Source organism: Eleutherodactylus coqui, chromosome 4 (assembly GCF_035609145.1).
Source record: "Eleutherodactylus coqui strain aEleCoq1 chromosome 4, aEleCoq1.hap1, whole genome shotgun sequence".
Classification (NCBI taxonomy): Eukaryota; Metazoa; Chordata; class Amphibia; order Anura; family Eleutherodactylidae; genus Eleutherodactylus; species Eleutherodactylus coqui.
The window spans coordinates 48,351,026-48,366,868 of NC_089840.1; the positions used below are offsets into that span (position 1 = coordinate 48,351,026).

General features: G+C 45.1%; 1 pseudogene; it reads right to left on the reverse strand.

Moving 5' to 3' along the window:
* LOC136626464 (oocyte zinc finger protein XlCOF6-like) overlaps positions 1-15,612 on the reverse strand; it is an 80,636-nt pseudogene extending 65,024 nt beyond the window's left edge.
* Positions 15,613-15,843: the final 231 nt, after the last annotated feature.

Below are 15,843 nucleotides of genomic sequence, written 5' to 3' on the forward strand. Positions count from 1 at the left end.
TCGATTCATCTCAATCAGAGATTGCTGAATGCTTGTACTCTGCACTTTCTGGCACTCCCACTGAAAGGAATGGAGCTGTAGCGTGAGTGTGTGACCTCCGCTTCATTCATGTGGTTACCTTTGGAAGCCCCGTTCTAAGGATCGGTTGGGGTACCAGTGGTCAGAACCCACTAACCACTAGCTTAATTATTTGGCACCACCCCTTTTATCATCCATCCCTGTAGCTGCAATTTCTATGGTCTTCTCTTAGTTGTAGAAAATACAATAAGTAAGTATCCAAAAGTTAAAAACATGGAAGTAGATCATAAAACTATTTTTTAGTCATTCAAAATTTTTTCCTGCAGTTACTCGGTTATCTCATTGCATGACATGTCTAAAACTACCGCTACATGATGTGACCAGCAGGGGGCAGGAAAGGACGTTGTAAGAGGCACGGAGATTCCATATATAACATAACGCACATTAAACAAGAGAGAAATAGCAGAATGTCTTATTATAACTTTACATTCCCCCAAGTCAATTGAGAAATTGATGATCTATTCAGAATAGTTTACATCAGTATATGATAAAACTTGCCATGTCAGAACCAAAAAAACCAATTATGATAGAGCAAAAGTTGTGTTCCTATTAGTCTGCGGGTTTCCATCTTTAAAAGGTCCAGATTGACAGAACCCCTTGCCTTATAATGGAGTCCGTCAAGCCACTGGTTTTTGATGACAAGAATGGAAAATGTAGCATTACATGCAGGGCCATATTTACCACTAAGCACTGGAGGTCCAATGCCTATGGTGAATCCTTTTAGGGAACAGGTGAGGTTCAAAGCCAGCTATTACAAAAAAATTTTTTTTTGTCAAAGTACCCTCTCTGACAGCTACCGGGCTTCCTAGCAAAACTGCCGACGGAGGCGCGTGTTCGGGGCAGACACAAGCGCTCATCCTGCAGCAGCAAAGCTCCCCTTTGCCACATAGAAGCTCCTGTCGATGTATGCTTTGTTCACAGCTATCCTAACTCTTCTCTTCATCTCCGGCACACACTGTACGCTAGATATGAGGAGAGGAGTCAGGATAGCCGTGCATAGAGTCCGCGGTGACAGGATCTTCAGTGTGACAAAAAGTAAGCTTGGAATGACCTTACCAGTATTATGCATAGAAAGCAATAGGACTCATATTGCTGCCTTTCTTTTGAGGGGCACCTGGGTAGAGCTAGGGCCCCCCTGATAGAATCAGATATGGGGGGCTGACTCCAGCCAAACTAACGGGTATTGCCAGAGGTGGAGAGGGATTCTTCTGCTCCCTGGGCACCATCTCAAATAGCACAATATAAATAAAAATATAAATAAATCTTGGTATTTGTATAGAACCAACTTATTCCGCAGCGCTTTCAGGTAATTTATTCATTTATTACCCTCCACCAAGCTGGGTACTAATTTTGCCGACCTTGGAAGGATGGAAGGCTGAGTCAACCTTGAGCCGGCTACCTGAACCAAGCAGGTATTGAACTCGCAACCTTTAGGCCGTGAGTGAGAGCTTAGGACTTCATTTCTGCTGCCTTAACACTCTCCGCCACACAAGGCCTCGAAGTAGGCCCTCGTCTCATGTATGGCCGGAGAGGCCACTGGTTTACATCAGACAACAGAATGCAGAGCTGTCATCTTGCTACAATAACTTTACGGGACAAGTAAACAATTAACATCTGGCGTGAAGGATTCTCCTATGATAGACAGCTCACTGGAGGCCACCGGGTTTCAGAGGATATGGTTCAAAAGTCCTTTATAGCAGCAACAGATGTCCGTAAAATATATGACAGTCCGTCATAGTTGATATCCAGGCAAAGCAAAAGAGTATCCCAACAAGCTCCCTCGTGGCCCGGCACAGCCCATCACAAAATTACAACATTAACAACACAGGAGGGGGAAAAACTAAAGACCAAAAAGTGACCACTAGAAGTCAACATTTATACAGAGATCTAAACAGAACAACACTCCTATAATAAGACAGCCGTTTCTTCACAGCAGCAATATTTTTCTTGCAATATCCACTTACACTTTCACAAGACAGTATATTCTACATGTCTAACGTGGAATTTAATTGGTGGTAGAACTTAGCTATTTGTAAATTCATGTTAAAATCCGCATGTTAGATGTGCAAATTGTGGTTCCACATGGTGGAATATTCTGTCACCTGTGAAAGCAAGCTATTAAAGATTAAACAGGGTCCCCACTATGTTGCTTGATTTTGTTACCCAGGATAGAAATTCTGGTTTTGACATCGCCCTTCATTTCCATTGAAAGTCATTACTGTTGGCCTGAGGCCTCAAATATTCAAGTGCACGGTACCCATAGTTTGTAGTCAATATTCTAGATATAACTAGTTCTACTAAAGCAAACTTACAGCACAGTAGGGGTCTTTGCTGCTGTAAGTTCAGTTCCGTAGAACTCTGGGGATGTTAGACTAGTTCTAAAATCCCATTCCTTTAGCTGCTACAGTGGTATTTTCTGCAGCATAAAATACCTGTATGCTGTAGATTTTCTGCAGCATGTTCACCATGTGTAAACACAGTAACATGGGTTTCAGAAACACTGAAAGGGTTAGTGGCCACATTACTGGTGGCCTGGGGCAGTGTACGGTCCATACCTAGCCTAAGGTAAGCTGACCAGGCAGCCAAATTTAGGCAGGACAGTCCTGCTTTGAAACTCTGTGTCCCACTTTCCCCAGGGTCTCAAGTGGGACAGCCATTTGTCCGGCTTTCAGGTCTGTCCCACTTTTGTCCCACTTTCAGTATGCAGAGTCACCATGAACATGATTACCAGTCAGGGTGCTACACCTCTCCTCATTGGTTCCGCAGGAGAAGAGGAGAAGGGAGGAAGAGTCCGGGTGCTCATACTTCTGACCGCAGCAGTGCAGAGGAGCAGAGGTGCTCTGAAGACAAGGAAGAGGCAAGTATATCAGTTTCCAAGGGAACTCCATTACTACTGGGGCTACTGTAGGGGTCACTGTTACTACTGGATCAATACAGGGGACACTATTACTATGAGACCACTGTGGGGGATTATTGTTACAACTGGGGCCGATATAGGGGACACTATTACTACTGAGGCCACTATGGGGGTCACTCTTAATTCTGACACCACTGTGGGGATCACTATTACTACCATGGCTAATATAAGGGACACTATTACTACTGGGGCCAATATAGGACACACTATTACTACTGGGGCACCTGTGAGGAACACTATCACTATTAACGCCCTTTGGGGGTCACTATTCCTACTGGGGCCAATATAAGGTACACCATTACTACTGGGGCCAATATAGGAGGCACTGTTGCTACTGGGGCTAATAGAGGGGTCACTATTAATATTGGGGCCAATAGAGGGGTCACTATTAATATTGGGGCCACTGTGGGGATTCTATTACTGCCGGGGCCACTGTGGGAGCCACTATCACTACTGAGGCCACTGTGGGGGTCACTATTACTACTTGGGCCACTGTGGGGCTCACTATTACTGCTAAGGCCTCTGTGAGGGTCACTATTACTACTGAGACCACTGTGGGGGTCATGATTACTATTGAGGCCACTGTGGTGGGCACTATTACTACTGAGACCACTGTGGGGGGTCACTATTACTACTGAGGCCACTGTGGGGGGGTCACTATTACTACTGAGGCCACTGTGGGGGGGTCACTATTACTACTGAGGCCACTCTGCACGTGGCAGCATACCTAAAGCCGTGGAATATCTGCTGCAAATTCTGCAACATTTCCACAGAACAGTCAAAATCCGTTCCATGTTTTATTGCCTAAAAATAAAGACCCGGTTGTGACTACTAGATGTGGCCTTGATATGACTTTGAGATATAAATAATTCTTACAATAGGTGCAGAAAATAGCAAACAAACAAAACATTTTCTGTTGAAGCTCAAAATAATATAAAGGTGTGTCGGTGCTTCCTAACAGCAGACAGGACACAGATGGTGATATCTATTTCAGTAATGGGTGTACATTACTGATAGAACATCTGGCTGCTATTTTAGATTCTCTGGTTCATGTGAACTCTCTTTTTACACAATTGGCTGCTCTCCCGGCACGCCTACCTACCGTGAAGTCATATGGTTCTGGTAATGGTAATGTAGGGACTTGTTCTTTTCTGGGGGACGAATGCTTGGTTGATAATAATGTGGGATAATGAGGTGTTGGTACTTTGAGGATTTTACAAAACAACATCTCTTCAACTAGTCACCACAGATCCAGCTGCTGAATAGTCAAACAAATTCCTCCAAGCTGAGGCCACTCTTTCCACTCTAAAATAGAGTGTTCCAACAGGAGACCCTCTTGGATATCCAAAAGTCATTGAAGGTGATAAAGGGGTTAATGATAATAACCCTGGTGGTCTAGAGTAGTGTAGGCTTTGTAAGATCATCCATATGGAAATTATCTGGGATGCCAGCACTGCCAGACTTCATTTACCACTTAAGCGCCCACAACCCTGGTGTGAGCACCATGTACAATACATATCATAGAATCATATAATGGTAGATCTCCATGGTCATCTTGTCCAATGCGGGATCACTAAATCATCCCAGACAGATGTCTGTCCAGCCTCAGTTCGAAGACTTTCATTGAAAGAGAACTCACCACCTCCCGTGGCAACCTGTTCCACTGATTGCTCCACCTTACTGTTCATGATATACTATATCTACTGCACTTCCCTAATCAACCTAGTCGGTGATTCTGTCATAGAAGGAAATTACATTTGTCTGGCATGACATGTTTGTTACATATGCTCTTAACTGCTTCTTGGTCACTCCTGAAGACCATGAAGAAGTATTTCATCAATGCGTTTTTAGCACTTATGTCAGTGCCATGCAGGACCCTTTGCTAGGGTCAGTGCCTTGTTCCCACTAGACCTCAGCTATCAGTTAGTGAAGACCTGATGTCTAGTTGAAGGGGTTGTACCAAAATTTAAAGTTATCCCCTGTCCACAGAATAACTCAAAAAAGGGGTTCCTGTGTCCCCGATTCTCCTTACTGTGGGGTTACTGACCCCCCCCTTCCCCGCAATGAGGAGGAGAACCTGTGGATTGTGATGCAGAATTTAGCATTGCTTGCGGTGCATCTTACAGCCTATTCTATCCCATGTGAAAAATCCCTTGGATGTTATTACTTCACAGATATAGACTAAAACAAATACTTTATCAATAATTCTAAAAACCTGGGCCGATAAACAAACAAATATTCACAACAAGAAGGACTACTCGGCTATGGCAAAATTGCAGCCTTTAGTCATTAAGGGAACAGATAGTATCCAGTGTTGCAGGTAGACAATACTACTGCGATAGTTACTGTATCATACCGTATAGTGGTTTCAAAATTAATAACAGGTATTTCAGTAACAGCTTGTGTTTATACGTATTGGCTACTGGGTCATCTCCCCAGTAGGTACTAGCACAAGTTATCTAAGCTGTAATTGACATCGTATTTATCATTGTATACTGTCCCTAGAGTATTCATACATAGATTGTGCGGATTTAATTTATCTGGCAATGCAGTTCTGGTAAGGATTGTCAGAAGAGAGACATCTGGTCAATATTTTTTGATATTGTCAAATAATATTTTTGGTCAAATCAGGTATTTTGATAGTGAGACGATCCTTTATTACCAACGGCCGATATTGTCCATAATCTAGGTGTCAGGGGATCACTGTTGGTCTACAATGTAGACTGACCCCTGTTGTTACATAGAGTTTTTCCTGCCCCCGTGAATACTTAGATGTTATTACCTTTATATTGGATGCTACCAAATGCACTGCTGCTTCGTCTTCCAAGCCCCATTTGATTCACTATCATACAGTGCACAATAAGCTATACCATTCGTTGCCCACAAGCTGATGCTCACATAACAGTGCCCTAGGTTGGTTAAATAGCAGTTGTATACACAAACACTGTATAATGGTATTTACATTGTGGGGCACAGATTTTCAGGCACTGTACAGTATATTATTTAGCAGTGTCTAGTGGTGGCAACTCTATATATTATGCTGCATTATGCTATATAGTGCTATCGATATCATACACTGAAAAAATATACTGTACAGTGCCTGTCAGGACTCCAACCCAGGAACTCCTGTGCTCCAGGCTGCAACTCTCCCTCCTGAGCTATCCAGCAGTCTGGACCACTCCCTTGCTGGACCTTAGCCTGGTTTTTGGACTCCCGATCCAGTCCCCTGTCATGGCTCAGCCCTGCTCTTGATTGGACATACAATAAAAGCATGGCCCTTCCACTGCATCATTGTATGATTATTGCGTCTCCCAGACCATAGTCAAGCTCCACCTGCCTGCTCCTCTGAGACAAACTGCTACAACTGTGCACCGACCTCTGGCTTGCTCTGACTATGCTATGTGCCTGCTCCTTTGTACTGCAAACTGATACTTCCCGTTACAGACCTCAGACTGTAATTCAGGGACCATAAAATTTGACTCCCTTATCAGTGTCTAGTTAAAAATGTTTGTGTACCTCTTGTAGCATTCCTGGCCTCACGACCCCCCCCCCCCAACAGTAATTCAGGGACCGTAAAACTTTCACTCCACTATCAGTGCCGAGACAAAAAAAGTTTGTTTGCTGTTGCAGAATTCCTTTTAAGTGCGAACCAATCCCATCCATGTCTGTGCCTTGTCATAAGTATGTATGTTATAAGTGTATATAAATATTCATGCCTCTTCAGATCTATTCCATTTTTAGCGTGACGAAAAGCCCGAGAGGTTCGCAAGCTCGCTATTACATCATGTATTTTTGTTAGCCATTAAAAGGTATCATATCTACAAGATTCCGTAGTTTCTCTTGCTGGGAACAATCACAGACCTCAGACTACACTATCTGTCTACTCGGGTTACAATACTGAGACTCCAAACCAGAACCAGATCGTGATAGTGCCATACAATGTAAATACTAACATGTAGTGCTTAAATAATGCCCACATACTGTGATCATATAACATATAACAGCTCCATACATAAAATAAACTAATAACGGCACCAAGCAGTCTGTACTTAATAATGACATATAATAATAATACTCCTGGCTGGAGTCAGTAGGAATAGTAAATGCACACTGTGTAACTACATAGTCGTATAGCCATATCTGCATGGCCATATCTGTAGTTACGCCCATATCTGTACTTGCACCTGTGTAGTCTCCTATTGGATATCTGACAACTGAAGCAGTTTTTTTTTTACCTTAAAGGCCGCCTGCACACGAGCGGGTCGGATCCGGCAGCGAGAATTCTCGCCGCGGGACCCGACCCGAGAGCCTGCAGGGACGAGCGCGTACTCACCCGCGCCTGGCGGCCTCGGCTCTTTCATGTTCCGGCTGCCGCGCAGCCGGCGCATGCGCAGACCGGAGCCGGCGGCCGGGTGAGTGCATGCCCCGCACAAAAATAGGACATGCCGCGGTTTGTTTGCCACGCGAGATTTCGCGCGGCCAAACCGCGGCCGTCTGCATAGGAGTGCGTATTGTAATGCACTCCTATGCAAACTTTCAGTGGCGGAAATCCCGCGGGAAATCCGGCGGCTGGATTTCCGCCCATGTGCAGGCGGCCTTTATGTCTACCGTAACAGTTTTGAACAGTGTCCCAATAGAGAGGAACTTGGGTGAATGATTTACCTTTATAAAACGTTTCCAACAAAGGAAAACAATAATAGACTTATACCGTTTGGTAATTCGTAGTGGGAAGTTGAAAAATCATGCTGAATGTTTTATGAGTTGTTACCTCTTCCCTTCCCCTAACAAAACCTGATGGCAAGGGTATTAATAGCAAAAAGGTGGACCATGCTGCCGCTATGAGGACACCTGGAGAGGGGCTATTCTAGGTTGATCCCATTTCAAAGGGAACCAGTCATCAACTAAAAGCACTATAGACTAAGTTATGGTGCCTATAGTTTAGATGACGTGTCCTCATCCTACTCACTTCGTCCCCCCGTTCCTGCAGTGTCTCCTGGCTGACGTCAGCATACACACAGTAGGTTTTCAGAAGACTGTGCACGTGCAGCGTCCGAGGACCAGACAGTCAGCTTAGGAGCCAGCGGGGTAGAGTTTGGGCCTTGTCACAGGGCTCTACCATCTCCCACACTGAAGCTAGCAAGGGGACCTGTCCAAGGAACCGAGGGCAGGCTATTAAATGGGGGTAACCCAACTATAGTTTACCTTCAGTCTTTGTCACGGGTGGCGCCACCCATTAGCACAACCACATAATGCCTAAATACATACCGCTATATACACTAAGGGGCCACTTTTTTAGTGTCCCTAGCCTTTTCATCATTGGCAGCTTCCCTATATGGAAATTAGACCTCGGAGTACAGCATAAAATCATGTGAACCTGTTTTCTGTAGATCATTTTGGTGTGAATCCACATTAGATGGTAAAACCCACCGGTAGGAGTGACTTCCAACAAGGCCTGGTCATCGATGATAGTCGGGCCAAGATTTCATCTTGCGGGGTTTTTGCAACAGTGTGGCAAGGATACTGAGAATGGTGTGAAAGGCATCCAGCGAAAAGGAATCCTGTGCAAGTTAACAACTCGTTAATGAAAGTGGGCAGTGGAGGATGTCAAGAATCGTTCTGATGAACAGGTGGTGCAATCAAGGAAATAGCAGTTGAATACAATGCTGGCGCTTCAAATAACATGTCTAAATGCATAAATTGACGTTCCTTAGCACTGATGGGCTATAACAGCAGACGACCGGTTCCAGCGCCATTGTTGTCTAAGAGAAGCAGAAAGACTCCAGTGAGCAAAAGAGCACAAAAATTGGATCACTGAGTAGAGGTAAAACATCACCTGGTCAGATGAATCCAGATTTCTGTTGCACGTGCTGATTGGAAGGTCAAAAATTAGGAGGGTCAAAGTTTGGCACAAGCAGCATGAATTGATGATGCCCTCATGTCAGGTGTCAACAGTTCAGGCAGATGGAGTAAGGGCTCCTTCAAACTGGGGCGAAAATCACATGATTTTCGTGTGATGCAAAAGTGAGTAAAAACATAGAGTAGAATGATTTTCAAAGGTTTTCTTCACATTTGAGATGTTTTTACTCATGCGACATGTCCTATCTTTCTGCGTTTTTTTAATCTCCTATACTTCCCTATGGAGCCTCCTTTTTATCGCATCGCAAAGCTGGAACTTGTGATCTTCATGCGATGCATTTTTAACATTAAAAAAAGTCCCATTGATTCTCGCGCTGAAAAATCCCGCAATCAGCGCAGACACTCAAAAAGTGCAGGATTTTATCGTAACAAAATTGCAATTGCCAATAGTGATGAATTGTTGCACTTCTGAAAGCCAAAGGGGGTCCAACAGGCTACTAGATGGGGGTCTGTAATAAAGTGGTCCTTCAGTGTAGTGCTGAAATAATAACATACAGTAATAAAAACAAAACAAAAAAAAACAACCAGCTGCGTACATAAAGCAATCGTATAATACGTATACACCTAATATGGGGATTTATGTCCGTCACAAGCCGTGGGTGCCAGAGTGAAGAAATAATAACAACGTGTAAGGTCACACGATACGATGACTACATGTTATATGTCAGGACCAGTTGTAAGTGTCAACACAACAAGCATATATATCCGGAGTGATAAAGAGTAAGCAAATCAAGGGGGAAACAGAAGTTCCCTCGTGTTCTTGTGGTTATGATTATATAACGCCTAAGGGCTTTTATACAGACTGTTATAGGGGACGAACCATCACTCATACAATCATTGTTTCTCCTCCATTCACCAGTATTTGGTGGTGGGCAGTGATGAGTAGTGTCCATGCACTAGATAGAAGCCTCTCTCCTGAACTCCAGTGCTGTCCGGCCTGTAAGTTATTATTTCTTCTCTCAGCACAGCATTTGTGCAACCCCCCCCCCCCCCCTCCCCAAGTACTTTGTTCATACACCTATTGTTAAAACACAATCCCTCCACTAGAGGCTGTTAGAGTCAAAATAAAGTTTCTCTGTGGAATTCTAAGATTGATATAAGTGATTATAATAGCAGAGCAAAAGAATAAACAACTGACCCCATGAAGGGAGGCTGTAATACCCTGTTGTACCGCCTCTAGCTTGGATACAAGATGTGATACAGACAAGCATGGAGGCTCTAGTACCCTGTTGTACAACCTCTAGCTTGGATACAAGTTGTGAAACAGGCGGATATGGAGGCTCTAGTACCTTGTTGGGCCGCCTCTAGCTTGGATACAAGATGTGATATGGACTGACATGGAGGCTCTAGTACCCCGTTGCACCACCTTTATCTTGGATACAAGATGTGATACAGACAGGCATGGAGGCTCTAGTACCCTGTTGTACCGCCTCCAGCTTGGATACAAGATGTAATATGGATCGGCATAGAGGCTCTAGTACCCTGTCGTATGTCCTCTAGCTTGAATACAAGATGTGATAGGAACCGACATGGAGGCTCTAGTACCTTGTTGTAGCTCCCCTGGCCTTGATACAAAATTTGTTATGGACTGGCACGGAAGCTCTATTTCCCTGTTGTGGCGCCTCTAGCTTGGATACAAGTTGTGATATGGACAGGAATGGAGGCTCTAGTACCCTGTTGGGCCGCCTCTAGCTTGGATGTAAGATGTAATACAGGGAAGCATGAAGGCTTTAGTAACCTGTTGTACCATCTTTAGCTTGGATACAAGATGTGATACAGGCAGTCATGGTAGCTCTAGTACCCTGTTATACCGCCTCTAGCTTGGATATCAGATGTGATACCCGTGGGCATGAAGGCTCTAGTACCCTGTTGTACCGCCTCTAGCTTGGATACAAGATGTGATACTTACAGGCATGGGGGCTCTAGTACCCTGTTGTACCACCTCTAGCTTGGATACAAGATGTGATACGGGGGTGCATGGAGGCTCTAGTACCCTGTTGTACCGGCTCTAGCTTGGATACAAGATATGATACAGACGAGCATGGAGGCTCTAGTGCACTGTTGTACTGCCTCTAGTTTGGATACAAGATGTGATACAGACCGTCATGGAGGCTCTAGTACCCTGTTGTACTGCCTCTAGCTTGGATACAAGATGTGATACAGATGGGTATGGAGGCCCTAGTACCCTGTTGTACCGCCTCTAGCTTGGATACAAGATGTAATATGGACCGGCATAGAGGCTCTAGTACCCTGTCGTACGTCCTCTAGCTTGGATACAAGATGTGATACGAACCGACATGGAGGCTCTAGTACCTTGTCGTACCTCCTCTGGCCTTGATACAAAATTTGTTATGGACTGGCATGGAAGCTCTATTTTACTGTTGTGGCACCTCTAGCTTGGATGTAGGATGTAATATGGGGAGGCATGGAGGCTCTAGTACCCTGTTGTACAACCTCTAGCTTGGATACAAGTTGTGAAACAGGCGGGTATGGAGGCTCTAGTACCCTGTTGTACCACCTCTAGCTTGGATACAAGATGTGATATGGACAGGCATGGAGGCTCTAGTACCTTGTTGGGTCGCCTCTAGCTTGGATGTAATATGTAATGCAGGGAAGCATGAAGGCTCTAGTAACCTGTTGTACCACCTTTAGCTTGGATACAAGATGTGATACAGGTGGACATGGAGGCTCTAGTTCCCTGTTGTACTGCCTCTAGCTTGGATACAAGATGTGATACATACTGGCATGGAGGCTCTAGTACCCTGTTGTACCACCCTTATCTTGGATACAAGATGTAAAAAAGGACAGACATGGAGGCTCTAATACCCTGTTGTACCGCCTACTGCTTGGGTACAAAATGTAATATGGACCGGCATAGAGGCTCTAGTACCCTGGTATACCACCTCTAGCTTGGATACAAGTTGTGATATGGACAGGCATGGAGGCTCTAGTACCTTGTTGTACCTCCTCAAGCCTTGATACAAGATGTTTTATGGACAGGCAAGGAGGCTCTAGTAAGCTGTTGTACCACCTTTAGCTTGGATACAAGATGTTATACGGGCAGTCATGGAGGCTCTAGTACCCTGTTGTACCGCCTCTAGCTTGGATATCAGATGTGATACTTGCAGGCATGGGGGCTCTAGTACCCTGTTGTACCGCCTCTAGCTTGGATATCAGATGTGATACCGGTGGGCATGGAGGCTCTAGTACCCTGTTGCACCGCCTCTAGCTTGGATACAAGATGTGATATGGACTGGCATGGAGGCTCTAGTACCCTGTTGTACCGCCTCTAGCTTGGATACAAGATGTGATACGGGCAGGCATGGAGGCTCTAGTACCCTGTTGTACCACCTCTAGCTTGGATACAAGATGTGATACGGGCAGGCATGGGGGCTCTAGTACCCTGTTGCACCACTTCTAGCTTGGTTACAAGAGAAGTGTATATCACACCAGCAGCACTTATAGCCCAGTAAGGGTGGGACAAACCTATGATGCAACAGCCGCCAGGACGTGGATCCAGTCCCAAAACTTCAGCAGTAGAAATAAGATGGCAGCATCAGATGGTGCATAGAAAATCAAAAGTATTTATTTTCCCATAGCAGAAAAATATTGCAGCGACGTTTCGACCAGCGACCTGGTCTTTATCAAGCTTGTGTGGGTCACTATTACTACTGGGGCTGATATAGTTGGCACTGTTAGTAATAGTGTCCCCTATATTGACCCCAGTAGTAGACAGGCTGAACTAGATGGACATTGTCTTCACTCGGCCTTACGAACTATGTAATATATGGGACACTATTACTACTGTGGAGTTAATATTATTACTGGGGCCAATATAGGGTACACTATTACTACTGAGGCCACTGTGGGGGTCACTATTTCTACTGGGCCAATATAGGTGACACTATTACTTCTGAGTCTGATTATTACTACTGGGGCTAATATGGGGGAAAGTATTACTACCTAGGCCACTGTGGGGGTTACTATTTCTATTGGGGCCAACATAGAGGACACTATTACTACTGAGGCCACTGTGGGGGTCACTATTACAACTGGGGCCAATATAGGGGACAGCATACCTCAAGCTGGCTTAGGGTATATTTACATCTGTTGGAAATGCTGCAGAATATCCGCAGCAGAATTTTTCAAGGCAAATTGCGCAGCATTACTGCATCCGAAAAACAGTCAAAATCTTTACCATTGGTGTGGATTCTGACTGGAAAACTGCTGTCAGCGCTCCCTGGCTTACGGTTACCAAACGAGTGTATTACGCAAAATGCTCATTCCTGTGAAATGTTTTTCTGCTGTGAACTAGATTATTTATGAAAATACCTGTGCAAATACTGAGCATATTTGCGCAGGCACCGCTCATTCACAAGCACGGGGGAATCACTCCTGCACGGAAAGTGAGATTGAGCCCCTTTGAAATCAATGGGTTCTATTCGCATTTTGCAGAAGGATTTTCCCATGCACAGAATCATGGCGTACCACGGTCGTCTGAAGCTGCCCGTACCCTAAGTGCATGCATATCTTGGGTAGGGCATGAAGATGTCCCTCTTGTCAGTTTTGGTGGTCATGCAGCACAGTTTTAGTTAACTAGAATGAAAGGGTTATTGAGGTCTTACGTAGTCTCACTGTTTATACATACCAATCTCCTTGGCCTTTACTTCCAAGGTTTGGACGAAGGTTGTGTGCTTAGTCTGTACGCACAAGTAAAGATATCCGTGTAATGGTCAAATATTGTTCTTCCAACTCTTTCCCAGTACTGTAGTATGTGCACAATGGACCATGAACAAAGGAATTATATCACTTAGGGCCCTTTTACACGGAACGACCTGTTAGGCACAGATCCCAGACAGGTCATGCCAGTGATAATCATTCCTGTGCTTTTCCCCAGTGAATGGAGGCAAAGTGGGCCGGTAATCGATCTGACCTACCTGCCTCCATTCACAGCAAACAGGCAGTCATTCTTAGGCCTCAATCAAATGCGTATATGTGTTCTTATGCTGAGATGAGCGAGTATACTCGCTAAAGGCAATTGCTCGAGTGAGCATTGCCTTTAGCGAGTATCTGCTTGCTTGAGATGAAGGGTTCGAGTGTCGGCGGTGGGCAGGGAGCTGCGGGGGAGAGCGGGGAGGAACAGAGGGGAGATCTCTCTCTCCCTCTCTCCCTCCCCACTCCCTCCTGCTAAGAGCCGCTACTCACCGCTCCCCCGCCGCCGGCACCCGAACCTTTCATCTCGAGCGGGCAGGTACTCAATAAAGGCAATGCTCGCTCATCTCTACATGGGATCAGCGAGAATCTGAATGATTATCGTTCAGTCTAAATGCATGCACGACTAAACGACGAACAATAAATTCATTCGTCATTCAGTTTCTGCAGACATAAAAACTGAACAATGGATCGGCCCGTGTAAATAGACAGTTGTTCATCTAAGGCCTCTTTCACATGAGCGGCTATTTAGCCACGTAAATACGTTGCTGAAAACTGCAACGATGTGAAGCATTGGATTCCCATGCAGTCTTTCACATGAGCGATTTTCGGGCGTGTAAAAAAATTGCGCCGCCAAAAGGAGTCGGGGAGTGCTTACAGTGGAAGGCCTTAGGAGGAGGTGACGGGGAGCACCGCATAGTATGAAATCAGTTGCAGAAACGTGGCTGATTTCCAGTCAAAATCCGCACACTAATAGTGTCCTCTATATCGACCCCAGTAGTAACAGTGACTCCCACAGTAGCTTGAGTACTAACAGAGCCCTCCATATACTTACCTTCTCCTTGTCTTCAGAGCGCTGCTGTTCTTCTCAGCGCTGCTGCAGTGGAGGCGTGTGCCCCCTCAGCAGCAACTCCTCCCGCAGCAGGAGGAGAGGTCAGGGGAAGTGCCGAAGATCCTGGATGCACATACTGCCGTCAGTGTGTGCATCCGGCAGTGACGCCTCTGAGTGATTACCAGCTGGGAAGCTGCAGCACCCTGGCTAGTAATCACTTTAATGGTGACCCCGTGTCCCGAAAGCGAGACAAAAGTGGGACAGACATCCCTATTGGGACGCTGGAGAAAACTAAACTCGGTCCAAAAATCGGGACGTCTGGTCACCTTAGTTTAAGGCCTCATGCGCACGGTACGCACGGATTTTGCACGTGGATTTACGCTGCGTAGAACCTTGTATTTGAATTAAAATGACATGCGGATGATTGCTTACTCTTTGGTGTGACTGTGTGTTTTTGCACACAGATGTAAACGTATAGACAGCGTTTCATGCATGTGGAAAATCATCTATTAGCGAAAAAAAAAAGTGTTTTGTGTGTGTGTGTGTTTTTTTTTTTATTGCATGATTAAGGGTGGCATCAGACGAGCATGTATTTTGTATGTGCGCACAAAAACACGTGTCTATTAGCCCCAATGCATTTCCTATGGTGTGTGCACATGTATGTACTTTACAGGCATGTGCCTGCAAAGATAGGACATGCGTGCACCATAGTGAATGCACGCATTGTTTACAATGGAGTCGCGGCTGCTGCCAGCGGCTCCCTTGAAAACAATGGTCTGCCGGCCCCCTGCATTGTTTTTCAGGGAAGGGCTTTACATATAAGCCCTTCCCTAAAAAACAAAAATTTTAGTGTTAAAAAAAATAAATAAATGAAAAATAAACTTACCTGTCCATCGCTGCCATGACCCCGCGGGGATGAAGAACACATCTGCCGCATGCTGCAGATGTTTCCTTCATCCCCGCTAGTAAAAAGAATTCCCTGCTGTACCTGCCACAGCTGTGACAGATGCAGCAAAGGTATTCTTCAATTCCCTACCGCAGCTGTCACCCGTCATTAAATATAAGCGCTTTCCTGAAAAACAAGAAAAAAATAGTGATTTAAAATAAAATTAAAAAAAATACTCCCCTTTCTTCAGCTGCTGGGTCTCAGCCGCGTCCAGCCGGCTCT